At 41.4% G+C, this 26,066-nt stretch overlaps 1 protein-coding gene across 3 annotated transcripts in view; it reads left to right on the top strand.

The window, feature by feature from the left end:
• Window positions 1–26,066, top strand: part of ADAMTS17 (ADAM metallopeptidase with thrombospondin type 1 motif 17) — a 428,881-nt gene that overhangs the window by 262,179 nt on the left and 140,636 nt on the right. The gene's annotated exons all lie outside the window — the stretch shown is intronic.

Raw genomic sequence — 26,066 nt, 5'->3', positions numbered from 1 at the left:
TCACCCAGTCCACCAGCCCACCATCAGATGCCTGCACCTTTTACCATGGAAGAACTTTTGAGATTTTCCTTCCTATTTTACAGAATCTCTATTCGTTAAAGGAGATCTAATAATAATAATAATAATCTTTATTTTTATATAGCGCTAACATTGTTTTTAAAGTTACATCAATTTTCAAAATGAATTATTTTACCAGTTTTTATAATGTTAGAAGAGCATTTGTAGCCAGTGGCGTAACTAGAGTCTGATGAGTCTCAGTGCAGGATTTGGACCAGGGCCCCTCCCCCTCATCCTGAATAAAATATATATATATATATATATATATATAGTCCATCATCCTGGTATGTATGTCCCTTATCCTGAGCCCCATCCTGGTATATATATATATACTCTATCTTGGTATATGTTCCTGTTCTTCCGCTGTTGGCACATAATGGAATTACCTTGCTTCATCATCTTTCCCTACTTCGCTGATGCTTCTGTGCGACACGTCCTACTGGACCGTCTCAGACTGCTCCCCAGATCCTTCCTGGCTTAACCTCGCCATGATGACAATTCCTTCTGCCTGTTTCGCCTGAGACTCAAAATCATCAGCCACCTGGTTTGGTTGCCTCTGGAAAAGCATCCGGCCTGTCTGTACCTTTCCCTTCGAAGCTCCATCTTCCTTCAGCGCCTCACTCCAACCGACACCTGCCCTAAAGGCATCCTCCCAGGCTATGAGTCGCCACATCTTTTTTCTTCTCCTGTACTGGCCAACTGCAATGATGCCCAGTGGCCGTGGATAACGTTGGCTGCAGCTACCTAACGTTGCATGGCTGCCGAGCCATCTGGGGCCTATAGCCCATGTGGACACTTTGGTACCCTGGCCACGTCTGAATTAACTTCCCTTCTCACCTAGCCTTAACTCCCAGCAGCCCCTCCATTATTATGTTAACCCTACACTAAACCTATCTACTGTCTACAACTAGTGTGTGCCAGGATGCCCCCATCTAGTGGCCATTCCCCGCATTACACTTGCCCTATATTTATATTGTGCAAAGCAATGAGCATATAACATTGATGGTAATACATTTAAGATGTAGCAGTACCAATTACGTATACAGTGGTAATACACTAGAAGGGTAGCAGTACCATGAAATAACGTATTCACATACAACGAACAACAACATTTCTCTATCCCATTACACCATCTAGATTCTCGTCTGTTATTTTCAATGCTCTATTGACAGAAGCGGATCAGAAGCTAGTAGGTACGCTACCACTAGTGATGAGCGAGTATACTCATTGCTCGGGTTTTCCCGAGCATGTTCAGGTGTCCTCCGACTATTTTGGCGTGCTTGGAGATTTAGTTTTTATAGATGCAGCTGCATGATTTGCGGTTGCTAGATAGACTGAATACATGTGGGGATTCCCCATATGTATTCAGGCTGTCTAGCAGCCGCACATCATGCAGCTGCATCTATAAAAACTAAATCTCCAAGCACGCCAAAATACTCGAAGGACACCCGAGCATCAAGTATACTCGCTCATCACTAGTTACCACAACTATTCACATTGTATAATTGTGGTCCTGTGACAACCACTTGAACCAGTTAGCAGAGCCAAATCCTAACAGTTTGTGCATTAGACACTGTTAGCATTCAGTACTTTACACTGCTTGTGGAAAGTTTGCCTGGGGTAGAAAAACCCATACGTTACTGTACCTATTTTCTGTGACCGTGAGTTCATTGATAAAGTACAGCAAATCCTCACTGCACAAGTATATTGATCCTTTTACTTTTAAGTGAGAGCTAATGAGTATGAGTTATTCTGCATTGGTCTCATGAAGATGTGTTAATCAGACAGTCATATGGAAATAGTTCTACAGAACAGCTGGGAGGATTTTATGGAAGCAAATTGGTGGATATATTCAATCAGAGGTTTTGAGAAGTAAATGATGAACCAAAGAATTTGGTTTTCCAATAATGTGAATGTCCAGCCGGTGAGTTTCTAGAACATGGCAGAAAATAGCATTGTGTAAGCTTTTATTTTCCTTTGTGCTGATGGCTTTGGTTTTTAATTTTATGTTGTTAACCTTCTCATTGTCCAATAGAGCGTATTCACAGAGAAGATCTATTTTTCAGTCTGGTGCACAATTCATTCTAATGGCTATTTGTCGTGGTAAATTTGTAACTACTGGTAGCAAACATGTTTGCAATCATTGGATGTATATTTATCTGGGTCCATTTAGTTGGGCTGGTGATCGGAGGAATTAACCTCTAAACTGGCCAGCAAACACCCGACAAAAGAGTGTGAGGCAGTGAGGGGACTCCTATACGAGGGTAGTTATGTGTCCCCCAGGATGTGCATATAGGCATACTCATACTGAACCCACTGGAGAGCATTGTAATTACAGCCACGCCTGTGGTTGCAAAGCATAATAAAAGAGAAAGTGGATTTAGTCAAACTATTTGATCAATTCACATTTAAGAAAACTTGACATGGGTTTATATTTTTGTAGCGATCTGTAGGATTGGTAGTGTGACAGATATCTCCCTCCGCTCTGGCTCCATTTCCACGAAAACCCATTTGAACCCCTTAATGACCGCCGATACGCCTGTTAACGGTGGAAGCTAAGGGTACTTATGCCACAGCGCCGCTTTTTAATGGCGCTGAGGAATAAGGGTATAGCGCCCTCCAGAGTCAGAATTTCTCCAGGGTCTCAGCTGCTGCCTGGGTAGCTGAGACGCCAGAGAATATGATTTAGGTCTGTTTTTACCGACCCCGGTGTTACAATCGCCGTTATTAACGGTATAATGGCAACCGTGAAAAAGAGTTCGATTATCCATTTAATTTCTTTCCCCTCTGATGTGATCGCACATCAGAGGAAAGAAAAATAGGGTCCCCCGATCACCCCCCCCTCGTTACCTCCATTGTCCCAGCAGTCCCCGGGCCACCGGCATTTTCTTCCAGGAGAAAGTGGTGGGCGCATGCGCAGTGCTCCCACCGAGATCTGCCGGCCGGCAACAATAGAAAGTTTTCCTTTTGGTTCATTTTGATCAATGTGGTAGACCCTATCACAGTGATCAAAATAAAAAAAAGTTAGGTAAAAAAAATAAAATAAAAAAATTGTATTTATTTCCATTTTTCCATTAGGGCTAAAGTGAGTCGGGCTAAAGTGAGTCGGGCTAAAGTGAGTCGGGCTAAAGTGAGTCGGGCTAAAGTGAGTCGGGCTAAAGTGAGTCGGGCTAAAGTGAGTCGGGCTAAAGTGAGTCGGGCTAGGCTAAAGTGAGTCGGGCTAGGCTAAGGTTAGGGCTAGGCTAAGGTTAGGGCTAGGCTAAGGTTAGGGCTAGGCTAAGGTTAGGGCTAGGCTAAGGTTAGGGCTAGGCTAAGGTTAGGGCTAGGCTAAGGTTAGGGCTAGGCTAAAGTTAGGGATAGGCTAAAGCTAGGGATAGGCTAAAGGCTATAGTTAGGTTTAGGGTTGGGGCTATAGTTAGGGTTAGGGTTGGGGCAATAGTTAGGGTTAGGGTTGGGGCTATAGTTAGGGTTAGGGTTGGGGCTATAGTTAGGGTTAGGGTTGGGGCTAAAGTTAGGGTTGTGTTTAGGGTTGGGATTACGGTTAGGGTTGGGATTAGGGTTTGAGTTATAATTGAGGGGTTTCCACTGTTTAGGTACATCAGGGGGTCTCCAAATGCGACATGAATTCCAGCCAATTTTGCATTCAAAAAGTCAAACGGTGCTCCCTCACTTCTGAGCCCTGCCATGCACGCAAACAGTAGCTTATCCCCATATATGGGGTATCTGCGTACTCAGCAGAAATGGCACAACAAATTTTGTGGTCCATTTTCTCCTGATACCCTTGTGAAAATAAAAAAAATTGGTTACAAGTAAATTTTTTGTGAAAAAAGTAAAATGTTCATTTTTTCCTTCCACGTTGCTTTAGTTCTCGTGAAGCACTTGAAGGGTTAATAAACTTCTTGAGTGTGGTTTTGCGCACCTTGAGGGGTGCAATTTTTAAAATGGTGTCACTTTTGGGTATTTTCTGTTATATGGACCACCCAAACTCACTTCAAATGTGAGGTAGTCCCTAAAAAAATTGGTTATGTAAATTTTCATGGAAAAATTAGAAATTGCTGGTAAACTTTTAACCCTTATAACTTCTTAACAAAAAAAATTATGTTTCAAAAATTGTGCTTCTGTAAAGTAGACATGTGGGAAATGCTATTTATTAACTATTTTGTGTGACATAACACTCTGATTTAGAGGCATAACAATTGCATTTTTTCACAAATAAACACAAGAAATTTTGAAGATATTTTACCACTATCATAAAGTACAGTATGTCATGAAAAAACAGTCTCCGAATCACCGGGATCCATTAAAGCGTTCCAGAGTTATAACCACTTAAAGTGACAGTGGTCAGATTTCAAAATTAAGGCTGTTGTGAATTCCCTTGCTCAGTGGTTACTGAGAGTAGTGGAGCTGGCCAGGTTGATGGAAATTCCCCACCTGATAACGATAATTGGGAACCTTGGATTACTGGCTGGAAGCATATAATTGAGCTGGCTGCTCTTGGAGGTTGCTGGTGATTTCCTCCTTGTGCATTTGGAGTTTCTTTGTCCCCTGCCTGATCTGCATGGTTCAGTTAAGTGATTCTTTTGCTAATCCTTTGCATCTAATCTGGTTGTGTCTTTTTTTTTTTTTGCTTTCTGCTTTGTTGCTAGGGTTCAGTGTGCTCCCTGCTGGGGGCAGCGCTGGGCCCTGCTTCATATGTTACAGCTTATTCAGTCCCCTGTTATGTTAGTATCTTTTTGCTTTGCTTCCAGTTTATACCAGAGTGCTGATCTAGTGGGGGTGAGGTCGTGTGGCCTCAGGTTTTTTGTATATCAGAAGTGTTGGACTTTTTTAGGGTTTTGTGCGAGATTGCAGACAGTATCTTTTCTGTCCTGTCCTGTCTAGACAGCTTGTGCCCCACCGTTTGCTCAGTCTGTTCTCTGCCTGTGTTTCTGTCTCATCTTGTCTCAACGACAATATATGTTTGGGGGCTGTCTATTCCTTTGGGGATCTGCTCTGGGGCTGTTTAGATTTCACCTTTCTGTCTTTAGGCTTAGTTAGTTCTCCGGCTATGACGAAGCGTCTAGGGCATCGTAGGAACGCTCCACGGCTTCTGCTAGTTGTGTTGGTAGGATTAGGGGTCTGCAATCCGCTTAGTTACCAACCTTTCTGGTCTTCTGGTGGCTTAGCCTGTTCCTGCCATCCTCCTCGGTGACCCATTCATAACATAAGGCCTGGTAATTAACCTACAAATTGGCTTGGTCTTTAAGGGGTTAAAGGCTTTCGTTGGCACATCTGAACCCAGCATTACATGCAAGCTGTTCAAAGCAGCTGACATGTGTCGGGAAAGATGTGGGCTCACCACTGGATCCCACATCAAAGGGAGGATGTCCGACATCGGCGTACTATTATGCTATGCCCGATGTCGGAAAGGGGTTAAAACATAAATTAACTATGGTTTATAACATCTTTGGGAAGCCGAATTTAATTTTCCTAGCCACACCCAAGCCTGATTACTGACGCACCTATTCTAAATCAAGAAATCGCTTAATTAGGACCTGCCTGACAAAGTGAAGTAGACAAAAAGAGCCTCTACAGCTAGATTTCATGCCGCAATCCAAAGAAATTCTGGAACCAATGATTAACTAGGTAATTAAGATCACATCATTTCAGAAAATGAGTATCATACCAACAGTAAACTGTGGTGGTGGTAGTGTAATGTTCTGGGGCTGTATTGCTGCTTCACAACCTTAAAGACTTGCTGTGGTAAATGGAATCATGAATTCTGCGGTCTAGCTAAAAATCCTGAAGGAGAAGGTCCAGCCTTCTGTTCGTGACCTCTACCTGAAGAGCACTTGGGTTATCCAGCAGGACAATGATCCAAAACACACCTGCAAGTCCACCTCTGCATGGCTTAAGAAAAGCAAAATTAAGACTTTGGAGTGGTCTAGTCAAAGTCTGGACCTTAGTCTGATTGAGATGCTGTGGCAGGACCTTGAAAAGGCGTTTCATCCTTGGAAACTCTCCAATGTGGCTGAATTACAACAATTCTGTAAAGATGAGTGGACAAAAATTCCTCCAGAGCATTGTAAAAGACTCATTGCCAGTTACCACAAATGCTTGATTGCAGTGTTGCTGCTAAAGGAGGCCCAACCAGTTATTAGGCTTAGGGGTTTAGGGGAAAATCACTTTTTCACACAAGGCTTTGTATGTTTGGAGGGTTTTCGAGCATGAACTGCATTTTTAAGGTCATCCGACAGCATCTCAAATGGATTAAAGTCAGGACTTTGACTAGGTCACTCCAAAGTCTTCATTTTGTTTTTCTTAAGCTATTCAGAGGTTGGCTGGCTAGTGTGTTGTAGATCAATGTGCTGCTGGATAACCCAAGAGCTCTTCAGCTTAAAGTCACAAACAGATGACCTGACATTCTCCTTTAGGATTTTTTGGAAGACCGCAGAATTCATGGTTCAGTTTACCACAGCGTGTTCCAGGTCCTCAATGAGCATAACAGCCCAAGACCATCACACTAACACCACCATATATTACTGTTGGTATGATGTTCCTTTTCTGAAATGCTGTGTTACTTCTACGCCATATGTAATAGGACATACACCTTCCAAAAAGTTCAACTTTTGTCTCGTCAGTCCAGAATATTCTCCCAAAGGTCTTTGGGATCATCAAGATGTTTTCTGGCAAAACTGAGATGAGCCTTTATGTTTTTATTGCTCAGCAGTGGTTTTAGTCATTTAGACATTTTTGCCCTGTCTCTTCCTTATGATGGAGTCATGAACACTGACCTTAAGGGAGGCAAGAGAATCTTGCAGGTTTTTGTATGTTGTTGTGGGGTTTTTTGTGACCTCTTGGATCAGTCATCGCTGCTCTCTTGGGTAATTTTGATCGGCCCACCACTCCTGGGAAAGTTCACCACTTTCCATGTTTTTGCCATTTGTGGATAATGGTGCTCACTGTGGTTCACTGGAGTCACAAAGCTTTAAAAATAGCTTCATAACATTTTCCAGATTGATAGAGCTCATTCACTTTGTTACTCATTTGTTCCAGAATTTTTTGGATTGTGGCATGATGTCTAGCTTTTGAGGATCTTTTGGTCTACATCACATTGTCAGGCTGGTCCTATTTAAGTGATTTTTTGATTGAGAACAAGTGTGGCAGTAATCAGGCCTGCATGTGGCTCGGGAATTTGAACTCTGCTTTCCAAAGATGTGATAAGCCACAGTTAATTTATGTTTTAAAGGGAAACTGTCACCAGTTTTGTGACATATCAGCTAAAAATATCACGTTATTCAGCATCTGAGATCCATACCCTAAATCCTTATAGAACCCCCTGAATCCCCTTGTATACTCCCAAAAACCTTTTCTACATTCTCCCTAGCTGTATGGTAATCGTCTCAGTCCGGTCTGATGGGCGTAGTTTCGAGCCTCTGCAACCCTCCTCATGGCTTCTGCTCGCTGTTCTCCTGACATGAATAGCGATCCACATCGCCATGTGACATATCGCGCCTGCTCAGAAATATTGCGTTTCGCACCTGCACAGTATGCTTTGCCCAACAGTGGGCAAAGCTGAAAAACCTCTATCTATGGACGTCAGGCACTCAGACCATCCTCATGAAGTCGGTTTCTAACCGTTTGTGCAGACCACATTTGTGGCCTGCTGGAGGTCATTTTGCAGGGCTCTGGCAGTGCTCCTCCTCTACCTCCTTGCACAAAGGTAGAGGTAGCAGTCCTGCTGCTGGGTTGTTGCCCACCTATGGCCCCCTCCATATCTCCTGGTGTACTGGTCTGTCTCCTGGTAGCGCCTCCAGCCTCTGGACACTACGCTGACAGACACAGCAAACCTTCTTGCCACAGCTCGCATTGATGTGCCATCCTGGATGAGCTGCACTACCTGAGCCACTTGTGTGGGTTGTAGAGTCCGTCTCATTCTACCACGAGTGTGAAAGCACAACCAACATTCAAAAGTGACCAAAACATCAGCCAGAAATCATTGCTACTGAGATGTGGTCTGTGGTCCCCACCTGCAGAACCACTCCTTTATTGAGGGTGTCGTGATAATTGCCCATAATTTCCACCTGATGTCTATTACATTTGCACAACAGCATGTGAAATTGATTGTCAATCAGTGTTGCTTTCTAAGTGGACAGTTTGATTTCACAGAAGTATGATTTACCTGGAGTTATATTCTGTTGTTTTTTTGTTCCCTTTATTTTTTTGAGCTGTGTGTGTATGTGTATATATATATATATATATATATATTTTTATATATATATATATATATATACACTCACTGGCCACTTTATTAGGTACACCTGTCCAACTGTGTGTTAAGACTTAATTTCTAATCAGCCAATCACATGGCGGCAACTCAGTGCATTTAGGCATGTAGACATGGTCAAGACAATCTCCTGCAGTTCAAACCGAGCATCAGTATGGGGAAGAAAGGTGATTTGAGTGCCTTTGAACGTGGCATGATTGTTGGTGCCAGAAGGGCTGGTCTGAGAATTTCAGAAACTGCTGATCTACTGGGATTTTCACGCACAACCATCTCTAGGGTTTACAGAGAATGGTCCGAAAAAGAAAAAAAATCCAGTGAGCGGCAGTTCTGTGGCCGGAAATGCCATGTTGATGCCAGAGGTCAGAGGAGAATGGGCAGACTGGTTCGAGCTGATAGAAAGGCAACAGTGACTCAAATTGCCACCCGTTACAACCAAGGTAGGCAGAAGAGCATCTCTGAACGCACAGTGCGTCGAACTTTGAGGCAGATGGGCTACAGCAGCAGAAGACCACACTGGGTACCACTCCTCTCAGCTAAGAACAGGAAACTGAGGCTACAATTTGCACAAGCTCATCGAAATTGGACAGTAGAAGATTGGAAAAACGTTGCCTGGTCTGATGAGTCTCGATTTCTGCTGCGACATTCGGATGGTAGGGTCAGAATTTGGCGTAAACAACATGAAAGCATGGATCCATCCTGCCTTGTATCAACGGTTCAGGCTGGTGGTGGTGGTGTCATGGTGTGGGGAATTTTTTCTGGGCACTCTTTGGGCCCCTTGGTACCAATTGAGCATCGTTGCAACGCCACAGCCTACCTGAGTATTGTTGCTGACCATGTCCATCCCTTTATGACCACAATGTACCCAACATCTGATGGCTACTTTCAGCAGGATAATGCGCCATGTCATAAAGCTCGAATCATCTCAGATTGGTTTCTTGAACATGACAATGAGTTTACTGTACTCAAATGGCCTCCTCAGTCACCAGATCTCAATCCAATAGAGCATCTTTGGGATGTGGTGGAACGGGAGATTCACATCAGGGATGTGCAGCCGACAAATCTGCGCCAACTGTGTGATGCCATCATGTCAATATGGTCCAAAATCTCTGAGGAATGCTTCCAGCACCTTGTTGAATCTCTGCCACGAAGAATTGAGGCAGTTCTGAAGGCAAAAGGGGGTCCAACCCCTTACTAGCATGGTGTACCTAATAAAGTGGCCAGTGAGTGTATATATATATATATACACAGATGGGTCCATACATATTTGGACAGAGACAACATTTTTCTAATTTTGGTTCTAGACATTACCACATTGAATTTTAAACAGAACAATTCAGATGCAGTTGAAGTTCAGACTTTCAGCTTTCATTTGAGGGTATCCACATTAAAATTGGATGAAGGGTTTAGGAGTTTCAGCTCCTTAACATGTGCCACCCTGTTTTTAAAGGGACCAAAAGTAATTGGACAGATTAAATAGTTGTAAATAAAATGTTCATTTGTAGTACTTGGTTTTAAACCCTTTGTTGGCAATGACTGCCTGAAGTCTTGAACTCATGGACATCACCAGACACTGTGTTTCCTCTTTTTTGATGCTCTGCCAGGCCTTCACTGCGGTGGTTTTCAGTTGCTATTTGTTTGTGGGCCTTTCTGTCTGAAGTTTAGTCTTTAACAAGTGAATTGCATCCTCAATTGGGTTGAGATCAGGTGACTGACTTGGCCATTCAAGAATATTCCACTTCTTTGCTTTAATAAACTCCTGGGTTGCTGTGGCTTTATGTTTTGGGTCATTTTCCATCTGTAGTATGAAACGACAACCCATCAGTTTGGCCGCATTTGGCTGGATCTGAGCACACAGTATGGCTCTGAATACCTCAGAATTCATTCTGCTGCTTCTGTCCTGTGTCACATCATCAATAAACACTAGTGACCCAGTGCCACTGGCAGCCATGCATGCCCAAGCCATCACACTGCCTCTGCCGTGTTTTACAGATGATGTGGTATGCTTTGGATCATGAGCTGTACCACGCCTTCGCCATACTTTTCTCTTTCCATCATTCTGGTAGAGGTTGATCTTGGTTTGATCTGTCCAAAGAATGTTCTTCCAGAACTGTGCTGGCTTTTTTAGATGTTTTTCAGCAAAGTCCAGTCTAGCCTTTTTATTCTTGATACTTATGAGTGGCTTGCACCGTGCAGTGAACCCTCTGTATTTACTTTCATGCAGTCTTCTCTTTATGGTAGATTTGGATATTGATACGCCTACCTCCTGGAGAGTGTTGTTCACTTGGTTGGCTTTTGTGAAGGGGTTTCTCTTCACCATGGAGATTATTCTGCGATCATCCACCACTGTTGTCTTCCGTGGGCGCCCAGGTCTTTTTGCATTGATGAGTTCACCAGTGCTTTCTTTCTTTCTCAGGATGTACCAAACTGTAGATTTTGCTACTCCTAATGTTGTAGCAATTTCTCAGATGGTTTTTTTCTGTTTTTGCAGCTTAAGGATGGCTTGTTTCACCTGCATGGAGAGCTCCTTTGACCGGTTGTTTCCTTAACAGCAAAACCTTCCACATGCAAGCACCACACCTCAAATCAATTCCAGGCCTTTTATCTGCTTAATTGAGAATAATAATTATAAATTTTATTTCTATAGCGCCAACATATTCCGCAGCACTTTACATTTCAGAGGGGATTTGTACAGACAATAGACATTACAGCATAACAATCACGTATTCAGGGGAATTTGTAGTTATATTCCGCGCTGCCGCAAGAAAGTATTCCAGGAGATCAATGTTAAAGATTCACAGTGGTTTATTCTACGCGTTTCGGGGGTCTCATGCCCCCTTCATCAGGTGGTATTTCCTGATGAAGGGGGCATGAGACCCCCAAAACGCGTAGAATAAACCACTGTGAATCTTTAACATTGATCTCCTGGAATACTTTCTTGCGGCAGCGCGGAATATAACTACAAATTCCCCTGAATACGTGATTTCTTCTGGTCGTTGAGGACCTGTGGATCTGCAGCAGCCGCCAGACTATATGCTTTCTCTTACCCTAATCAGGTGAGCAAATTTCTTAGTGTAATCTCTCTCTGTAACATAGATAAGACCCTATTGCGCTTTTGTTTCTCCTTTTCTCTGCAATAGCATAACAATAATCACATAGATTATAACAAATACCAAGAGGAATGAGGGCCCTGCTCGCAAGCTTACAGTCTATGAGGAAAGAGGTAGACATGAAAGGTGGGTGGTAACAGTTGCCCTGATTGTATGGACCAGCCATAATGTTAAGTGTGTAACAGTACAGACACAGAGGGCTAATGGATGCATAAAGCATGTGGGAACATGATGCGAGGAACCTGGTTATGGTGAAACTTTTGGCTGTGCCACACAGGGATAGATTAGGTTATTGTGTTGAGGCGATAGGCCAGTCTGAATAAATGCGTTTTCAGGGCACACTTAAAATTGTGGGGATTGGGGACTAATCGTATTGACCTGGGAAGTGCATTCCAAAGAATTGGCGCAGCACGTGTAAAGTCTTGGAGACGGGAGTGGGAGGTTCTGATTATTGAGGATGCTAACCTCAGGTCATCAGCAGAACGGAGGGCGCGGGTATGAAATGTTTTTGAGGTGCAGATGACAAGAGTGAGCCAGTGATCGGATGTGGGGGGCAATGGAAAGCTCGGAGTCAAGTATGACCCCAAGACAGCGGGCATGTTGCTGGGGAGTAATAGTGGAACCACACACAGAAATGGCAATATTGGGTATAGGTACATTAGTAGAGGGCTGAAACACAAGGAGTTCAGTCTTTGACAGGTTCAGTTTCAGATATAGTGAGGACCAGCGTCGGACTGGAACACCTTGGGCCCACCAGAGAAAATCATTCTTGGGGCCCACTATGTAGCTGCATAGAGTTAAATACCAGACCACCAATTATGCGGTAAAACACGCTAATATCCGGGTATAATATAAGGTTGTACATGTCTTAATTATGTAGCAGGAGTTGGGGTAGCCCCCTCATAGAATATAAAGCAGCCCCCTCACATAGTATAATGCAGCCATCTCATAGAATACAATGCAGCCATCTCATAGAATATAATACTGCCCCCCTCATAGGGTATAATACTGCCCCCCTCATAGGGAATAATGCACCCCCTCATAGGGTATAATACTGCCCCCCTCATAGGGTATAATACTGCCCCCCTCATAGGGTATAATACTGCCCCCCTCATAGGGTATAATACTGCCCCCCTCATAGGGAATAATGCACCCCCTCATAGGGTATAATGCTGCCCCCTCATAGGGTATAATACTGCCCCCCTCATAGGGTATAATACTGCCCCCCTCATAGGGAATAATGCTGCCCCCTCATAGGGTATAATACTGCCCCCCTCATAGGGTATAATACTGCCCCCCTCATAGGGTATAATACTGCCCCCCTCATAGGGTATAATACTGCCCCCCTCATAGGGTATAATGCTGCCCTCCTCATAGGGTATAATGCTGCCTCCTCATAGGGTATAATGCTGCCCCCTCATAGGGTATAATACTGCCCCCCTCATAGGGAATAATGCACCCCCTCATAGGGTATAATGCTATATAGATATATAGATATAGAGTTAGATAGATATAGAAAGATAGATGTAGAAATAGATAGATATAGAGATAGATAGTAGATAATGGATAGAAAGTAGATAATGGATAGATATAGATAGAAAGATTCATAGAGATAGATAGAGATAGATATAAATAGATAGATAGATAGATAGATAGATAGATAGATCGATAGGTAGATAGATATAGAGATAGATAGAAAATAGATAATGGATAGATAGATAGATATAGAGATAGATAGAAAGATATAGAGATAGATAGATATATAGATAGAGATGGATAATAGATAGAGATATACAGATATAATAATAATAATAATAATAATAATATAGACATATATAGATAGATATAGAGATAAATATATATAGATAGATGGCTATAAATAAAAATAGATATAGAGATATATATATAGAGATAGATAGATATAGAGATAATAGATATAGAGATAGATAGATTTAGAGACAGATAGATATAGAAAGATAGATATAGAGATAGATATAGAGATAATAGATAGATATAGAGATATGTATAGAGATAGATAGATATAGATAGATATAGAGTTAGAAAGATAGATAGATATAGAGAGAGATATAGAGATAGATAGAGATAGCTAGATAGATGGATAGATAGATATAGATATAATAGATAGATATAGAGATAGATATAGAGATAGATGGATAGATCGATAGATAGATAAAGAGATAGAGATAGATAGATAATGAGATATAGAGATAGATATGGAGATATAGTGTTAGATAGAAAGATATAGAGATAGATATAGAGATAGATATGGATATAGAGATAGATATGGATATAGAGATAACAGACAGATATAGAGATAGATAGATATAGAGATAATATATAGATAGATAGATATAGGGTTAATATATAGATAGCTATAGAGAGAGATATATAGAGATAGTTATAGAGAGAAACAGATATAGATATAGAGATAGATATAGAGATAGATAGGTAGATAGATATAGAGATAGATAGATATAGATATAGAGATAGAGAGAGATAGATACAGAGATCGATAAATGGATAGAGAGATAGATATAGATAATAGATAGAGAGAGATAGATAGATAAAGATAGATAATAAATATAGAGATAACAGATAGATATAGAGATAGAGTAAGATAGAAAGATATAGAGATAGGTAGATATAGATAATAGAGATAGCTAGATAGATAGACATAATAGATAGATATAGATAGATATAGAGATAGATAGAAAGATAGATATAGAGATAGAGCGATAGATAGAGATAGATATAGATAATAGAGATAAATAGATAGAGAAAGATAGATATAGAGATAGATATAGAGATAGAAAGATAGATAGATATAGAGATAGAGATAAATAGATATAGAGAGAGATATAGAGAGAAATAGATATAGATATAGAGATAATAGATATACTGTATATAGAGAGAGATAGATACAGAGAAAAGATAGAGATAAATAGATAGAGAAAGAAAGATAGATAGATATATAGATATAGAGATAGAGCGATAGATAGATATACAGAGAGATAGATATAGAGATAGATAGAGATATATAGATAGCTATAGAGAGAGATATAGAGATAGATATAGAGAGAAATAGATATAGATATAGAGATAGTTAGAGATAGATATATAGATATAAAGATAGATATAGAGATAGATATAGAGATAGAGCGATAGATAGCGAGAGATATAGATATAGAGATAGATAGATACAGAGAAAAGATATAGAGATAGATAACGGATAGATAAATAGATAGATAGGTATAGAGATAGATAGATAGATATAGATATTAGAGATATATATATAAAGATAGATATAGATGGTAGCTAGATAGATAATAAATATAGAGATAATAGATATAGAGATAGATAGAGTAAGATAGATAGATATAGAGATAGATAGATAGACATAATAGATAGATATAGAGATATATATAGAAAGATATAGAGATAGATAGATATAGAGATAGATGTAGAGATAGAAAGATAGATAGAAAGATAGAGCGATAGATAGAGATAGATATAGAAATAGATAGATATAGATAATAGAGATAGATATAGAGATAGATATAGATAATAGAGATAGAAAGATAGATATAAGAGAGATATATAGATAGATAGAGAGAGACAGATAGAGAGAGCGAGAGAGATATAAAAAAAAAAACAAACCACAATACTCACCTCTCCTCCTCGCTCCCACGCTGATTCCGGCAGCCGGCTTCAGTGTCAGGAGCTGCCCCCTCTGCCAGACACACAGTGGGTGCGCGATGTAGTGACGTCATCGCGCACTGGCTGTGAGCCAGGAGCAGAGAGGACTGAGGGCGGCGCCGGCCCTGATTTACAGCTATAGTCTGCAGATCAGCTTACTGGGCTGGGGGCGGGGCCTCTGGGGGTGTGGAGACCTGAAATGATATTCACTGCATCGCAGTGAATATTCATTTCTCTTTAGCAGCGGGGACAGGGGCTCCTGCCTCCTGACACCCGCTGCTGCTCTGGAACAGCGGGGGCCCTAGGCAACTGCTGGCCCTGTATGCCAGCAGGTGCCAGGGCCCACCGGAGAATCCTCCGGTTCTCCGGTGGGCCAGTCCGACGCTGGTGAGGACATGATTTTAGACACAGCGTTTAGACAATCGCCGGTGTTTTCTAGAAAGGCTGGCGTGATGTCAGGAGAAGAAGCGTATAATTGGGTGTCATCAGCATAGAGATGGTACTGGAGACTAAATCTACTGATTGTTTGACCAATAGGGGCAGTGTACAAGGAGAAGAGGAGGGGGCCTAGAACCGGTCCTTGAGGAACCCCAACCCCCAAGGGGAAGGTGAGAGGAGCAGGAACCAGCAAAAGATACAGTAAAGGAGCAGTCAGAGAGATAGGAGGAGAACCAGGAGAGAACGGTGTCCTTGAGGCCAATGGAACGGAGCATAGTGAGGAGGAGCTGATGATCCACAGTGTCGAATGCTGCAGAGAGATCCAAGATAATTAGCATGGAGTAATGACCATTTGATTTAGCTGTTAGTAGATCATTAGAGACTTTAGTGACGGCAGTTTCAGTAGAGTGTAAAGAGCGGAAACCGGATTGGAGAGGGTCGAGAAGAGAGTTATCAAAGAGATAGCGGATAAGACGGGAGTGGACCAGGCGTTCCAGGAGTTTAGAGATGAAGGGAAGATTAGAAACAGGTCTATAGTTAGCGGCACAGTTTTGGACGAGGGATGGTTTTTAAAGTAGTGGATGTATGATGGCATGCTTAAATGAGGAGGGAAAGATACCAGAAGAGAGAGGTTAAATATTTTAGTTAGGTGAGGGGTGACAGCAGGGAAAGGGACTGGAGAAGATGTGACGGAAATGGGTCACTGGTGCAAGTGGTTGGGCGAGAAGATGCAAGGAGCCTGCTTACTTCTTCTGTGACTGGGTTCAAAATCAGAGAGTGAGCTAGATGCAGAGGGGGAGGGAGGACGGTGCATGGTATGAGGTGATTGGGAGATAATTTCCTGTCGAATCTGGTCAATTTTTTCTTTGAAGTAATTGGCCATATCGTCAGCTCGGAGCTCCGTGGTTGGGGCCTGTACTGTTGGGTTGCGTAGAGAATGGAAAGTGTCAAAGAGACGGTTCAGGTTATTGGACAGTGAGGTGATGTGTGTGTTGAAATAGGTTTGTTTGGAGAGGTGAAGGGCAGTGTTGTATGTTCTAAGCATAAACTTATAATGGAGAATGACATAACGAAGGGATTAACCACACCTGTCCATGAAATAGTCTTGGAGTCAATTGTCCAATTACTTTTGGTCCCTTTAAAAACAGGGTGGCACATGTTAAGGAGCTGAAACTCCTAAACCCTTCATCCAATTTTAATGTGGATACCCTCAAATGAAAGCTGAAAGTCTGAACTTCAACTGCATCTGAATTGTATTGTTTAAAATTCATTGTGGTAATGTCTAGAACCAAAATTAGAAAAATGTTGTCTCTGTCCAAATATATATGGACCTAACTCTGTGTGTGTGTGTGTGTGTGTGTGTGTATAGATGGTGGCCCGATTCTATCGCATCGAGTATTCTAGAGTCTCTGTTAAAATAAAATATAGTGATATACTCACCTCCCGACGGCCCCCAGACTCTTTCTCTCCTCTCACCATGCTCCCGGCATCTTCCGGTCCCAGTAATGCTGCCTAGTGGCAGGCGCTCATAGCAAGTGAGCATATTTGCTACATAGAGCAGGGCTGAGGCCTGGCTCTATGTAGCCGAGGCGATCGGACAAGAGCAGCTTCTAGTCTCCCATGGAGACTATTGAAGGAAGTAAAAAGTTAAGTCTTTAAAAATATTAAAAAAATAAAAGTTCAAATCGCCCCCTTTCACCCCATTCAAAATAAAACAATAAAAAAAATCAAATATACTCATATTTGGTATTGCTGCCTTCAGAATCGCCCGATCTATCAATATATAAAAAGAATTAATCCAGTCAGTAAATGGCATAGCAAGAAAAAAAATCGAAACGCCAGAATTAAGTTTTTCGGTCGCTGCATCATTGCAATAAAATGCAATAAAGGTCGATCAAAAGACCTTATCTGTACAAAAATAATATTAATAACAACGTCCGCTCGGCCCGCAAAAAATAAGCCCTCACCCAGCCCCAGATCCTGAAAACTGGAGATGCTACAGGTCTCAGAAAATGGCAATATTTTTTTTTTTCAAACTTTGGAATTTTTTTTCACCACTTAGATAAAAAAAGAACCATGTTTGGTGTCTATAAACTCGTAATGACCTGGAGAATCATAATGGCAGGTCAGTTTTAGCATTTATTGAACCTATTAAAAAAAAAAAGCCAAACAAAAAACAAGTGTGGGATTGTACTTTTTTTTGCAATTTCACTGCACTTGGAATTTTTTTCCTGTTTTCTATTACACGACATGATAAAACCAATGGTTTCGTTCAAAAGTACAACTCGCAAAAAACGAGCCCTCACGTGGCCATTTTGACCAAAGAAATAAAAAAGTTATAGCTCTGGGAATAAGGGTGAGCAAAAAATGAAAATGCAAAACCAATAATACCCCTGGTCGTTAAGGGGTTAACTCCATCAATTTTGGCTTTGTGACCAAGGCCTGTTTTTTCAAATCGGACAGGTGTCAACTTGTGGTAATAACTCTGGAATATATCTACATATCCCAGTTAGTCTACAAATCCTTTTCATGACATATTGTTCTTAATGTTAGTGGTAAATTTAGGTTCATATGTTTAGTATTTGTGAAAATATCTGAATGTTGCTGACATTTTTAAAGAGTTAACAATTAAATTTTTTTTAATAAATCAGATAGGTATTCCAAAGAGAAAATTTAAGAAATAAAATTTGCTATATGTCTGCTTTACTTTACGAGGGCATAATTTTTCAACTGTCCTTGTATTTTGTTAAGAGGACTTGAAAGTTTAATTTTAAACTTTAGTGGCATTCTTGTGAAGAATTTTTGCTCCACCCTCTGGGGAAATAAATCGGGATTTCTACTGTTTTGGCATCTCACAGACTCCAGTCCAATTTTTCCTCCAAATATCAAATAGCCCTCCTTCTCTTCTGAGCTCAGCGATGTAACCAAACAGTAGTTTCACACTTATGGGGTATCACCGTATTCGAGAGGAAGCGTGTAACTATGTGTGAGATTCATTTTCTCTAAGGCTATGTGCACACGTTGCTTATTCCGCTGCGGGTTTTTCAGCGTGGAACCGCAGGTAAAACCGCAGGTAAAGTGACCTGCGGTTTGGTCTGCGGTTTTGCCCTGCGGTTTCACACCTCTACTATGTTAAAGGTGTGAAACCGCTGCGGAAACCGCGCAAACAATTGACATGCTGCGGTTTGTAAACCGCACGGAAAAAACCTCAGCGTGAGCACAGCGTTTTTGAAAACCCATAGGCTTTCATTGTACTGTGTACCATGTCAGCGGAACTGCTGCGTTTCCGTAGGGCCAAAACCGCTGCGGAAACGCAGCAGAATCCGCAACGTGTGCACATAGCCTTATTATCCCTTATGAAAACAACACTGTGTTAATCTGTATGAAGCACCTGAAGAATTGATATACCGTGCTTCCTCATAAGTTTTGTATACTTTGAGGGATGCATTTTTTAAAATGGTATCACTTCAAAAGTGACTAGGTACCAAAAAAAAATTGGTTTAGAAAATTTCCTTGAAAAAAAATTAAGAGTTGTGTATGATCGACCATTGTCTAATTCATACTGGCCTCTTCAGAGCCGATGTATTTGGGATCAGAAAGTTATCCCTTTGTCATGGTTAGGGGATAGCCTTCAAGCTTGTGACTATCCCTTAAACTTGTTAATCTGCATTTTCATACTTAACGTATACAGTGATTACTTCTCCTCTGTATAGATAAAGTGCTTGGTAGCCTTCCCTTATATTTTCAGTACCTCACATTGGAAAATATGGTCACTGACGTAACATCTGGCATCCATAAGGGTAAATCACCCTGTGAGACCGGTTAATACACAAACATATGGGAGACATTAGGAACTACGTCAACTCGCCGAGATGTTTCTGACTTGATTTGGGTCGGAGTATTGACCTTGTTTGCTGTAAAACCACAGTAACTGGGCCGACATTGTCGTGCCTAATTCCAGATATTCCTCCCCTGCTGCCATTGTTTTAACCTGTAATCTCCTGGTGGTGCCTGTAAAAGGTGATCAGATTTATAATACATCCCCATATACAGTCACAATAGACCTCATGAGTGTTGTTCTCTGAGGGAAATGGGTTAATAGTTGCAGTTAAGCTTTGACTAGTCATTGACATGAATCCTTGTGAAGGCCCCTCTTTATACACCTTGATTACAGTAACATTTAACCTCCATTTCCCAATTCTCCTTTGTGTACTTACACTATTATGGAGTGATGGGGTCACCTTTCTCTCTTATTGTGCTCAGTTCTTCTCTCTTGCCCAGCTTCCTTATTAAATTAGTATTAAGGGGAGACCACCTCTGTCCCTGAGCACTGCGCTGTTACCTCATTACCTCCTGTACTTCTTAGCGATATACATAAAACTCACATTTAGAAATTGACATTTTAAGCTTATTTTCTTAATTTTTTTTATATTCAGCTGGCAGCTGGAACTGTTTATAGACCACTGAGCCATAAATCACAAGGCCATCTTTTCATTTGTGACCTTGTTTGTTTCAAAGCCAGACATTTTGGTTTTCATTTAAAAAAAAAAACAAAAAAAAAACAATGAATACCCTGCATTATGAAGAAAATGAAAATAGTAACATGGGTAAAGCAGGGCAGCCAAAGGATATTTGGCAGCATAACATGTTACATAATTCAGAGTATAATACACCAAGTATGTCAACAACAATCTAAACGGTTTACACTATACGAAGTGATGGTATATTGCTAAGAAATTTCATAATTTACTGACTGGTGACAATCCCGCTAACAATTTCTCCGTTAATCCTCAAAATAAAAGGGTCACTGATATACTTGTGGGACCCGCATCTGAACAGGGCCCTGGTGAGTGCTATTGTCGGTGCAGAGGTGGTCGGAATTCCCAATCATTAGTATAGGAATACCCATAAGAAGCAGACTTCTCTGCTAAGATAAATTGCAACGTTGTTTATTTTCATGTCGATTAATGATTTATAGAATAAAAATGAAAATGACAGTTACTCTTTAAATGCCACTGTGTTCCTGGGCTTGTCTAAGCTGTCTTGCCTTGTGACATCTATGATGCCTTTGCAGCAGCAATTGACAACACCTTTGCTAGTCTTTCTAGCTCTCTCGTAGTGCTATATGAAACAATAGTATTACTAATAGTAAGGTTAAAGGGAACTTTTCACCAGGTTTGGCCGATATGAGTTACGGCCACCACCTTTCAGGGCTGATGTACAGCATTATGTAATGCTGTAGATAAGCCCCCAACCAAACCTGTAAGAGAAGAAAAATAACTTTAACTATACTCACCTGCGGAACGGTCTGGTCCGAGGGGTGTCTCTCTTCTTGGTCTGGCGCCTCCCATCTTCCTTGGATCATCCACAAAAGTCTCCTCAACATCGCGCTCCTGCGCATGTATACCTCTTTGCCCTGTTGATGGAAAAGCAAAGTACTGCAATGCACAAGCGCCGGGGCTCTCCGACGTTTCCCAGTGCCTGCATACTGCAGTGCTTTGATTTTGGTCCATTCTTCCACACAAACACTCTTGAAATCCTGAAGTTTCTGGGAGCTTCTTCTATGAACTCTGAGTTTTAGTTTCTTCCATACATTTTCAATTGGATTCAGGTCAGGTGATTGGCTGGGCCATTCTAGCAGCTTTATTTTTTTTCTCTGAAACCAATTGAAAGTTTCTTTGGCTGTGTGTTTGGGATAATTGTTTTGCTGAAATGTCCACCCTTGTTTTATCTTCATCATCCTGGTAGATGGCAGCAGATTTTTATCAAGAATGTCTCTGCACATTTGTCCATTCATCCTTCAATTACATGAAGTTTGCCAGTGCCATATGCTGGAAATTTGCCCCACACCATGATGTTCCCACCTCCAAACTTCACTGTTGGTATGGTGTTTTAGGAGTGATATGCAGTGCCTTATGGCCTCCAAACATGGTGTGTATTACGGCATCCAAAGAGTTCAATTTTGGTCTCATCTGACCAGATTATATTCTACCAGTATTTCACAGGATTGTCTAAATGTTGTTGAGCAAACTTCAAAAGCACTTGAACATGTTTGTTGTTCTGCAGTGGTGCATGGTGAGCGTGCATACAGGCCATAGAAGTTGAATACATTGCTTATAGTTCTCTTTGAAACAATTGTACCTTCCAGGTCTTTCACTCCACAGGATTTCCTTGACTCTTGGACAACTGTTCTGATAATTATTTTCACTCTTCTATATAAAATATTGCAGGGAACACATGATTGTGGACGATTTATGATTAAATGATCTTCTTTCCACTTCCGGATTACGGCATAACAGTGCTCACTGGATCCTTCAGTAGTTTAGAAATTCTTCTGTAACCAATGCCATCAGTATGTTTTGCAGTACTAAAGTTGCGAATGTCTTGAGACAGATCACAGGTTTTACCCATCATGTGATGTTTCTTGTGTGGCACATTTGTAATGAGACACCTTTTTATAGGCCATCAGTTGAACCAGCTGATGTTATTTATCAGTAAGTGGCAGGATTGCTTTCTAATTACTGATAGATTTCATGACTTTCCATGGCTTTTTGCTCCTCTTTCTTCATGTGTTCAATACTTTTTTCCTGTGTCATTTCTCATTATTACACATAATTTAATTTATGGACATCTATGGTTTGATTTCTTTGCCTGTGTGGATTTACTGGTCTGTTACCAACACCTTGTGAGAATTTCATGTCAATAGCACCTTTACAAATATATTTACTTTGAAAATTTCTGATGTGTTCAATACTTATTTTACCCTCTGTATGTTCTTTGTTGCCTGAATTACTATTACAGGAGTTGGAAGACTCCTTCTGTTAGCATTGACTGAGTAAAATTAAAGGTCTCATGGATCATGGTTAATGAGAAGATTTTTATTATCCTTTTTCAATAAGACTACCTTGTTTGAGAAGACCTGGCTACCATGGATCCAAAACGTGGCGGATATGAGATTACCGTATTTTACGCATTATAAGACTCACTTTTTTCCCCAAAATTTTGGGGGGAAATGGGGGTGCGTCTTACAATGCATATATACCTTACCGATACCGTTGCTGCAGGCTGAAATGAGGGGGTGTCCGGTGCTGCTGCCCGGGGTGTCCAGTGCCCCTTGGGGGGCTCTGCCGACATTTCGTGAAAGGCCAGAGCCCCCCGCAGTTCCGTGGTTTCCTGTGCGGGGGACTCCAGGAAAATGGCCGCCAGGGGCGGCACATGCGCAGATGGAGATCTCAGCACCAAGATCTCAGGAGATGAGATTTCAGCGCCATTTTCCCGGAGTCTACCGCACAGGAAACCACAGAACTATTGGGGGCAACGGACACCTGCAGCGGTGCACTGCACATCGGACACCCCTTCATCCCAGTCTGCGGCCTGCAGCATCACCCTACTCCTGCCTCCTCCAGCAGCGACCGTGGGACCCCGCTTCACTGCAGCCACCACGGCCGGTAATCAATAAGACACATTGATTATAAGAAGCACCACCATTTTATTAAAATAAAATTCTTATTTTTTGCCTCAAAATTTGGGGTGAGTCTTATAATCCTAAAAATATGGTATTTATTTTTGTGTACCGAACCAATGGGCCAAACAGATAGGTGTTTTTGCACCTGTGGAGTTGAGGACTGGAGTAATATGCGCTCCAGAATTCCCTTCTTGCTATCTATTTTTTTTCTCCTCTCCTTTTTCTTCCTTTCACTCTCTTCTTTATCCTGTTCTTTTAATTTTGTTGTTTGGTGACTTCCTATGCTCTGATTTGTGGAAGAAGAGCAAAGTGTAGGAGGTACTCATAGTAGGTATGCAGTTGTCGGGTTGCGGAGTTGTTGGTCTTGCCCTATCGTAAGTTATAGTTATAATTATATCCTCATATTCTAAATAATATAACAAAGTCTCATTTCAGAGCCATTAACTTAAATGCTTCTTGCTGTTATACTATTATCATTATGATGATATGATATATATATATTTTTTTTTTTTTTGCAATCATTGCCGCTATCTAACTTATTATTTCTTATGCCTTGTGGTATTATATCCTCATCTCATTTGCTTTTCTACTTTTCTGTGTATAATGGGTCAATAAACCCTTTAAAATATTAATAACAAGGTTGTTAACACCTGTATTTTTTGAGTCCCATTTCTCTTTTCTATTACAGAAACAGAAATCTTGAATTAAACCTTTAGTGACAGAGCCAATTTGGTACTTAATGACCAGGCCAATTTTTACAATTATGACCACTGTCACTTTATGAGGTTATAGCTCTGGAACGCTTCAACAGATTCCACTGATTCTGACAATTTTTTTTGTGACATATTGTACTTCATGTTAGTGGTAAAATTTCTTCCATATGACTTGCATTTATTTATGAAAAAAAATGGAAATTTGGTGACAATTTTGAAAATGTAGCAATTTTCAAACTTTTAATTTTTGTGCTCTTAAATCCGTCATATCGCACAAAATAGTTAATAAATAACATTTCCCACATGTGTACTTTACATCAGCACAATTTTAGTAACAATTTTTTTGTTTAGTACATTTTAAGGGTTAAAAGTTGACCAGCGATTTCTAGTTTTTCCAACAAAATTTACAAAACCATTTTTTTTAGGGACCACCTCACATTTGAAGTGAAGTGACACCATTCTAAAACCTGCACACCTCAATGTGCCAAAAGCTACATTCAAGAAGTTTATTCACCCTTCAGGTCCTTCATGAGGACTAAAGTAATGTGGAAGGAAAAAATGAACATTTTACTTTTTTCACAAAAAATTTACTTTGGAACCAAACTTTTTTATTTTCACAATGACATCAGGAAAAAAATAGACCACAAAATTTGTTGTGAAATTTGTTTCTCCTGAGTACGCCGATATGCCATAGGTGGGGGAAAGCCACTGTTTGGGCGCATGGCAGGGCTCAGAACGGAGGGAGCACCGTTTGAATGCAAAGTGCAAAACCCCCTGATGTACCTAAACAGTGGAAACCCCCAAATTCTAACCACAACCCTAACCCCAACACACCCCTAATCCCAACCCTAACCACAACTCTAACCCTATCCACAACGCTAACCCTAGCTCGACGCTAACCCTAGCTCTAACCCTAGCCCCAACCCTAACCCTAGCCCCAACTCTAACCCTACCTCTAACCCCAACCCTAGATGTAACTCTAGCCCCAACCCTAACCCTAGCTGTAATCTGAACCCTAACCCTAATGGAAAAATGGAGAAAAAAATTTAAAAAATTATTATTTTTACCTAACTTAGGGGGTAATAAAGTGGGTTTGATTTACTATTTTTTATGTTGATCACTGTGATAAGGTCTATCACAGTGATCAAAATGAATTGATAGGAAAAATCTCCTATTGCTGCCAGGTGCCGGCTGGCCGAGCTCGGCTGGCACACTGCGCATGCGCCCTCCACTTTCTTCCCAGCAGAAGACGTCGAGGGCCAGGGGACACCGGAGGTACTGGGGGGGCTCGGGGGACTCCATTTCTCTCTCCTCTGATGTGCTAGATCATATCAGAGGAGAGAAAAATAAATAGGAAATCAAACTTTTTTTTGCGGTTGCCGTTATTCTGTGAATAATGGTGATCGCAACACTGGGGTCGGTAAAAACCGATCCAAATCATGTTATCTGGGGTCTCAGCTACCCCTGGTAGCCGAGACCCAGAGATTTTCCGATGCTGGGGGGCTCTATAACCTTATTTATCAGCGCCGTTAAGGCTGGGTTCACACGTAACGGAAAAATGCTAGTTTTTCCTCGGGAATTTAAAATGCGATTTTCCCGCGGAAAAACTAGCATTTTGCAAGCGTAATTAGCTTGCAGAATTGCTAGCGTTTTCCAAGCAATCTGGAGCATCGCTTGGAGAACTGATTGACAGGTTGGTCACACTCGTCAAACATAGTGTTTGACGAGTGTGACCAACTTTTTACTATTGAGGCCACCTATGCGGCATCAACAGTAAAAGATAGGATGTAAAAAATAATAATAAAAAAAAAAATATTGTTATTCTCACCTTCCGACATCCCGCGCAGCCTTCCCGCCTCTCTCCACGCTCCCGGTCCCAGTAATTATTTGCGACAATTACCGCGATGACGTCTGTTCTCGCGGGATCGCGACGTCTTGCGGTCATTTGCGATGACGTCGCGCGAATGACCGCGAGAACGGACGTCATCGCTCGCAAAGGCTAACTGGGACCAGGAGCGTGGAGAGAGGCGGGAAGGCTGCGCGGGACGTCGGAAGGTGAGAATAGCAATATTTTTTATTTTAAATTCTATTTTTTACAGGGATATGGTACCCAAAGCCCGCAGGACAGTCTCCTTTCCTCCGGACCGTGGGTACCATCCGCAAATGTTCTGCTTACTTTTCGCATGGTGTGCACAGCCACATGCGGAAAGTAAGCAGAACAATGCATTCCTATGGGTGCGAGATCGCCACGATTCCGCAAAATTAATGAGCATGCTGCGTTTTTTACCGCAAAGCGATTCCGC

This window comes from Dendrobates tinctorius, unplaced genomic scaffold (genome assembly GCF_039654945.1).
Source record: "Dendrobates tinctorius isolate UK_male_01 unplaced genomic scaffold, ASM3965494v1 ptg000022l, whole genome shotgun sequence".
Taxonomy (NCBI): Eukaryota; Metazoa; Chordata; class Amphibia; order Anura; family Dendrobatidae; genus Dendrobates; species Dendrobates tinctorius.
The sequence above is the reverse complement of the archived record's forward strand: the minus strand, read 5'-3'. Positions and strand labels throughout refer to the sequence as shown.